Source organism: Lycium ferocissimum, chromosome 6 (assembly GCF_029784015.1).
Source record: "Lycium ferocissimum isolate CSIRO_LF1 chromosome 6, AGI_CSIRO_Lferr_CH_V1, whole genome shotgun sequence".
In the NCBI taxonomy this organism is placed as follows: domain Eukaryota; kingdom Viridiplantae; phylum Streptophyta; class Magnoliopsida; order Solanales; family Solanaceae; genus Lycium; species Lycium ferocissimum.
The window spans coordinates 32,305,751-32,313,810 of record NC_081347.1 but is presented as its reverse complement, the minus strand read 5'-3'; the positions used below and the strand labels follow the sequence as shown (position 1 = coordinate 32,313,810).

At 40.2% G+C, this 8,060-nt stretch overlaps 1 pseudogene; it reads left to right on the top strand.

The window, feature by feature from the left end:
- The first annotated feature begins 7,281 nt into the window (after window positions 1-7,281).
- Window positions 7,282-7,397, top strand: LOC132061744 (5S ribosomal RNA; annotated as a pseudogene).
- The last annotated feature ends 663 nt before the right edge of the window (window positions 7,398-8,060 follow it).

The window sequence follows — 8,060 nt, the reverse complement described above, 5'->3', positions numbered from 1 at the left end:
ATTACGGTGAGGCGTTACAGTCCGTAACACCTGTTACGGTCCGTAACACCTTACCGTAACGTCAATTTTTACACTAAAAAATTAAAAATAGTTCAGTTGTTTTATTCACTCATCCACTTTCTGAAAAACCCTAAGAACGAAAACCATTTCTCCAAGTCTTCAACCCAAAGGTAAGAACATCTTTATCATTATTAATCCATCCTAGCATCAAACCCGTGATTCTTAACATAATTCTTGTAACAAAAACCTAGGGTTTGCAAAGTAATCCTTCTCAAAGTGACTCAAGCTAGGGTTTTGGGTGTTCCTCGCTAAGAAGGTGAATTGTTAAGATACGTAAAGCATAATTAAGGTATGTCTCTCTTTTGAAAGCTGGTTTTAGATGTATGTCTCCTTTTAAAACTAGTCTTGAAAGTATAAATTCCATTCAAGGGCTCTTTATTGAATAAAAAGGTGAACTTTTCATGATTTGAAACTCTATTTCCTGCTTTGATTGTGGTTAATGTGCGTGAGGGGACAAGCCCACATTAAACCTAGTTTGTATCATGCTCTACGTACGTATATAAGTTTATAAATGTTTTTCCTCTATAAGAGATGATCAATAATGATGGCTAAGGGTTGGTAATGATGTTTTCATGTTGAATTATGACATTGAAATCTTGGTGAAAGAAGTGTTAACGTTTTCAAGACATTCTTTGAAATGATTTATCCTTACGATATGACATAATGACCTTTGATGATGTGACTACCTTGAAACGAATAAAGAATTGGCTTCTATGCTATGAAAGTGGTTGTTGTGTTAGCCTAGCTACTCAGGAGGATGGGTAGTCACTATGGATCCTAGTATGGTACTGCTTAGCCATTCGGGAGGAAGAGTGGCCACTGCCGGGTTCGCCACTACCGGGTTCTCCACCCGGGGTGCGGTTTATGCCTAGCTATTCGGGAGGAAGAATAGCCATCGAGAATTACATATTCCGGTGTGGTGCTCTGTGTTTAGGGAACCTCTAAGGTCATCCCTTCGATGTTATTGATCCTTGGGCCTGTATTGGCAAGTGTGATATCCGTATCCTTTTATGGAACTATTGTTGATAATCATGATTAATTTTAAAAGCATATTGGAAAGTTGAAACTTGACAAAAGGCTTTATAATCAGTTTTGATAATTCTTATTGAGATACACAAGCTGAATAACTGATTTCACGTTGTTTCATACTATCCTCAGAACTGATTTTTTAAGTATTATTGTACTTTATTTTCATATTACTTGTTGTCCTCAAGGCACTCACTGAGTACAAAGTACTCAAGCATACTATTGTTGTTTTTTATGGTATGTTAGGTAACGGAGAAGAGCAAGTTCTTGATACTCAAAATGCTTACGAAGGACTTGTTGTTGTTGGTGACTTGGTGAGCCCACATGTTCATTCGTGGGACACCCCTTATCATATTTATTTATTATTCTAGTTTTTTTTGGGCTGGATCCCGATGTGTCAGACAATTACTCTTTTAACTTAGAAGCTCCATAGTACACATTCTTGTGGGTAGTTGTTGAGTTTTGTTTAACTTTTGGGCGTTCATCACGTTTTGATTAAGTTTTATATTATTAAAGACTTCCGCTGAGTTAATTCATATATCATGATTTGATTGTATTTATTTTATAAACTGTTGGAGGTGAATATTGAACCTGGCGGGTTCAAGTGTTATTATTGCATCTTTTAGGTTCTTCTGATGTTGTTCATAGCGTCAGATGCGTCATGTCTAGGGTGAGTTTTGGGGCATGACAAGCTTGGTATCAGAGCCTAGGTTTAAATACGTCCTAGGATTGTAGTCGGTGTCTGTGGAGCTGTGTCTAGTAGGGTTTTCCTTGTGCAGCCTGATCACCTGCATGACTGAGAAACCCCAGGACATTTATAAGTGTTTCTTATCCTTCTTGATTCTAGATTGTGTTGTAGAGCTTGAAATCCTATTAGGGTCATTCTAATGCGTTCGTTAATTCATGCCTATTACAGAAATGGCTCTAACACGATCCAGAAATAGTAACTGAGGACGTCTCGTAAGAGCTAACTGAAATCTTGGGGGCGCGAATGCTGGTAACGGAAATAATGTTAGAAATCAAGTACCATCTCAAGCACCGCCTGCTCCTGCTATTCCTGTTGCGGGTGTGTTTGAGATTGGTATGATGCAAACTACTATCCAAATGTTGACTACATTAGTTGCGGCTCAGCAACAGCATGGAAGTGTGGAACCTCATGGTGGAGGCAGATTTAAGCAATTCCTAGACTTAAAGTCACCAGAGTTCTTTGGGTCATGACAGGTGGATGACCCTTAACACTTTTTAGATGAGACATTCAAGGCATCGAGGGCAATGAATGTCCATGATTCCAAAGCTATGAGATTTGCTTTTTATAAGTTGAAGGATGTTGCTCACGCATGGTTTGAGATGTGAGAATCTAAGAGGGGTGATCTTTTGCTTTAGCTCCTACGTGGGCCGAATTTGAAGAGGCGTTCATAGAAAGGTTTTTGTCTGATGAGGAGAGATTTGCTATGGCTACGAAATTTAAAAAGCTAGAACAGGGTAACAAGTCGGTTCGTGAGTATAGTTTGGAGTTCCCCGTTTGTCAAAGTATGCTTTATATATAATTCCGACTGAAAAGCATAGGTTGACTCATTTTGTGAAAGGATTCATACCACGTATCAAGTCTTCATGTGAAAATTTCTTTTGCTATGTCTCCTACTTGCACTTTCTCATCTCTGGTTGGGTTTCTTTGAACAACAAGAGAGTTGGAAAAATGAGGAGAGGGTAGGCGAGACCGAACAAGAAGACCGATCGAGGCGGGTAGTTTCAGTGGTAATAATTATAATAGAGGGCAGAGGAGAGGATATTTTGCACCCGCTCAGTCTGGCGCATATTCGAACGCTAGTATGCCTTCTGGTAGGCAAGGTCAAAAGAATAATAACCAAAGAAGGTTCTCCCAGGGTAGTGGTCGGTCCGCTATATGGGAAGATCGTATCTGTCATCACTGTAGTATTAGGGACCACATTAAGAGGGAGTGCAGAAAATGGCTACGCGAGATGGCTGCCATGTCTAACCAAATGAATGATCACCTACTTCGGCATCTGCTAAAAATCCGCCTGCTGGTAATGCTAACAATAATAATCAGAATGCTTGTAATAATGGCAAAGGAAAGGAAGTTGCTAACACTTCTGGTAGAGGGACAGCTCGGCTTTATGGGCTGACTCGTAGGGAGGCAGCTGAGGCTTCTGACACTATGGTTACAGGTATCCTTACCATCTGTTCTCATGATGCTTATTCACTGATTGATCCGGGTTCAAATTCCTATGTGACCCCTTATTTTGCGCTTGATATGGGTATGAAACCCAAACCTTTGTTGGAACACTTTGTTATTGATACGCCTTCTGGTGTTTCTCTTGCTGCTTCTAGAGTGCATAGAAATTGTGTTGTTTTGATTAAAGGTCGTGAGAGTGTGGCTGATTTGTATGAACTTGAGATGGTGAATTTTGATGTAATTATGGGGATGGACTGGTTGTCCGCATGTTATGCTAATGTGGATTGTCGCCATAAGTTAGTTCGTTTCGCCTTTCCCGATGAGCTTGTTATTGTGTGGAAGGGTCAAATTGCTAAGCCAAGGGGTATATTTATTTCCTATCTTAAGGCTCATAAGATGATTACTAAAGGGTGTATTTACCATTTGGTTCTTTGTTAATGATACAAACGCCGTATTACCCGAATTCGCATTTGTTCCCATAGTTAGTGATTATCCCGAAGTGTTTCCTGATGATCTTCCTGGTATTCCTCCTGATAGATTTATTGATTTTGGGATTGATGTTATTCCTGACACCCAACCTATTTCTATTCTACCTTATGGTGTGGCTCCAGCGGAGTAAAGGGAATTAAAGGATCAGTTAAATGACTTGTTGGATAAGGGTTTTATCCGACCAAGTTCCTCACCTTGGGGTGCTCCAGTATTGTTTGTTAGAAAGAAAGATGGTTCCCTTAGAATGTGTGTTGATTACCGTCAGCTTAATAAAGTGACCATTAAGAATAAGTATCCTTTGCCTAGGATAGATGATTTGTTTGACCAACTTCAGGGTGCTAAGTTCTTTTCAAAGATTGACCTGAGGTCTGGGTATCACCAATTGAAGATAAAGGAGAAGGATATCCCGAAAACTGCTTTCCGTACTCGTTATGTGCACTTTGAGTTTCTAGTGATGTCCTTTGGTTGACTAATGCGCCTGCTGCATTGGATTTGATGAATCGGGTGTTTAAGCCTTATCTAGACTGCTTCATTAGTAGCTCCTTAGTATACATTTGAATGTGGGTAGAAGAAGAGTTGTTGTTTAACTCTTTCGGGCACATTATCATGTTTTTGTTGAATTGTTTAAATTATAAAGACTTTCACTGATTTAATCCGTATACTTATGATTTGTTTACCTTTATTTTATAAACTATTGGAGGCGAATGTTGAACCTAGCAGGGTGAAGTGTTATTATTGTGTCGTTTAGGTTCTTCCGATGTTGTTCATGACGCCAGATGCCGTTCACGTCTAAGGTGGATTTCGGGGCGTGACAAGCTTGGTATCAAAGCCTAGGTTTAAATACGTCCTAGGATTATTGTCGGTGAGTGTGGAGCTATGTCTAGTGGAGTTTTCCTTGTGCAGCCTGATCACCTGCATGACTAAGAAACTCCCAGGACATTTATAGGTGTTTCCTATTCTTCTTGATTCTAGATTGTCTTTGTAGAGCTTCAAGTCCTTTTAGGATCATTCTAATTCGCTCGTTCATTCGTGCCTTGTAGAAATGGCTTTGACGCGATCTAAAAACGGTAACCGAGCTCAACCTACTAGAGCTAACCGAAATCTTAGGGGCGCGAATGCTGTTAATGGAAATAATGCTATAAATCAAAACGGCACCCCGTTCTTTTGTTCTGTTGTATTTGTGCTGAGATTGGTACTATGCAAACTGCTATTCAAATGTTGACTGCATTGGTTGCGGCTCAGCAGCAGCGTGGAGGTGTGGGACCTCATGGTGGAGGAAGACTTAAGCAATTCCTAGACTTAAAGTCACCTGAGTTCTTTGGGTCACGAGAGGTGCATGACCCCCAACACTTTTTAGATGAGACCTTCAAGGCATTGAGGGCAATGGATGCCCGGGATTAAAGCTGTAAGGCTTGCTTCTTATAGTTGAAGGATGTTGCTTACGTATGGTTTGAGATGTGGGAATCTGAGAGGGGTGACGCTGCTTTAGCTCCGACGTGGGCTGAATTTGAAGAGGCGTTCATGGAAAGGTTCTTGTCTGATGAGGAAAGAATTGCTATGGCTACGAAGTTTGTGTTACACCCCATATATTCGAAGAGCACTTATCAAATTTGAAACATGAGTATGTTGAGCTAGGGTTAAGTAAAACCACTTTGAAATATAAGGAGCAAGCATTATTAAGTATATTTAATGAGTGAATGATGTATATAAGGTATACCGGAAGGTTTTATAAGGAAATGAGTGGAAGAAATGGAGTAGTACGACTTTGGAGAAAGGATGGGTAAAGTTTCGTATGAAAATTTTGGTCCAAATTGAGGGACAAATATCTCTTAGCATATGAAGTGTTTTGGTGTGAAACAAAAGCCTAAAATGAAGTTCGTCGAGTCTAGTTTCTAACGCAATAAATCGCTCATCGATAGGACATCAGAGTAGAGAATTATGGACGTTACAAGTTCAGCTGACAGAGCAGTTCTGTCCTAGGGTTGTCTGCAAGCCATGTCTAGCAGAGTCCTGTTTATGGGTGTGAAGCCGGCCATATTTATAAACAGGAGACTGCAATGCATTTAGGAATGATTGACCTTATTTTCTCATCTTAGATTGTGCAGGAGAGCCAAGTCATAGGAAATGAAATTTCTTGTACGAACCCTTGATTTCAGTGGAAGAATGGTGTTGACAAAGGAATAGGATGATGATATTAGGATTACAGAGGTAAGTCACTTTGTTGAAATTACGTCATCAAGATGTGCATCTTCTATGAGAATAAATTGGTCATAGTCAATATAAGTTGATTGTACAGTAAAGCAGGGGGAATTAGTTATGTGTATAATTTAATGATAAGTTCAGTTGTAAGATTGTAGACGACATAAGTTGAAGGAAACAGTACAGAGGTAAGTAATGGAAAAAAAAGGATTATAAGTCAGATATGGTAAGAATGTTGCAAGTATTATTGGAATGTATAGCCAATAAATGGAAGGGAACGTGACCAGGGAAATATATAAGGACGATTGATAAAAGTTCAAGTATATTCCGAGTTGTGACGCATGAGGTAAGTTTCGTCATCTTTGCATTTCTATTCGATATTGATAGCCATTGTGAGGCTAAGGTGTGTTACGCATGTATATATTTGACCTATGCGAGGCATTGCATGTATTTTGGGGCCCGTGCGAGTGGGTTTGGATAGTAAGAAGTATAGGGAAACTCTGTCAAAATTTTCCTAAACTTTAAGGACGAGGACCAAGGATTTAAGAGATAACAAAGATTATACGTCTATGATTGTTACAGGTTGATTAAAGGGAAAGTATAGGACACGTTGATATAGGATGACTGACTAAGGTATTGGAGGAATTATGACACCCCACAATGGGGCAATTGAAAAGTAATAGGGACTTATGAAGCAAGATGAGCTAAGGAAATGCAAGGAGAAGCCATGAAAGTAGACGGAGATAAGATCGCAAGAAAAGGATTCAAGGATATTGCGTTGGTCGAAACGAGCTGGTGACAATGAACCCTCGTGAAATTTCAAGCCACTAGTTATACCAATTGCGAGAGTATATGACATAGAACTATACAAACAATAGCCATGATGAGATGGCTAACAGAATAGTACAAGCACAATGAGGGGGATACCTCACTCTATGGCTCGGATCGAGAGGAGGACAGGCTACGGTATATGAGTCTTTTATTGAACTTCATGTACGTACAACTATTGCAGGATACCATTGATAGTTGACAAATCAAAGTTTTGAAGGGGCCGATAACTAAAGTACTTATAGATAACTGCGGCTAAGAAGTTTTACCACTACAAGGAATCTCAAAATTTAGGAATGGAAAGCAGTTGTATGTATTGATTGATGTGTTGTCATCGGGAGTTCCAAAGGTTATAATAGCATTTGCTTCGTCGAAATAGTAGGGAATCCTTTTAATCTGGATAGAGATGCACTACGAGAATTTATCAGAATCCGTTAGAATTTCAGCTTGTTCTAGGTTATGTGATAAAGGTCACGTAGTAGGGTGGATTCGATCATACCAGCACTAATGCCCCGGATCCCATTAGCACTCCAAGGTTAAGCATGCTGGGGTGAGAGTAATACTAGGATGGGTGACCCCCTGGGAAGTGTACAAAAAGCCTTACAAATTCAGAGATAAGGGACAGATGAGAAGCTAGAGTAGCCTAAGGAAATTGGAGTATGCGGAGTGGTTGGAAACCTCAAGAGGTCGCGAAGGACAAGGCGGACTAGATCGGTGGCAAGAAAGAAGTGGCATCACAGCTCTAGAATTAGGAGGAGTTCGAATAGTATTTGAAGATACTTTGTAAGTGAGGGGTTAGTAACCACATATATGTATAGGTATGATATCCCATATATGACCGCGCCAAATTGGTATGTGTGTCCCGATACCGCATTGCTATCTACGAATATAATCGAACAGGGTAGAGAAGTTCAAGTAACAAATGCTACAATGTAAGTTGATGCTATTTTCACTACGGGTTAGAATTGGAAAGTCCTAATGCCAGAACGCTAGGGAAATGAAGAAAGTGAGTATATAGAAAGTAAAAGGATTAAAATGTTTTAAGTGTAAGGAACGAAGGAGAGTGAAGTTTCCAAGAGGGACGATGGGCAAGACAAGGGCCGAGTACGGATAACATCGAGTCCCGCAAGGGCTGAGTTCGGATAACATCGAGTCCCGCAAGGGCCGAGTACGGATAACACCGAGTCCCGAAAGGGCCGGGTAAGATGACACCGAGCCTACATGGCCGGGTAAGATAATACCATGCAAGACGCTATGTGTATAT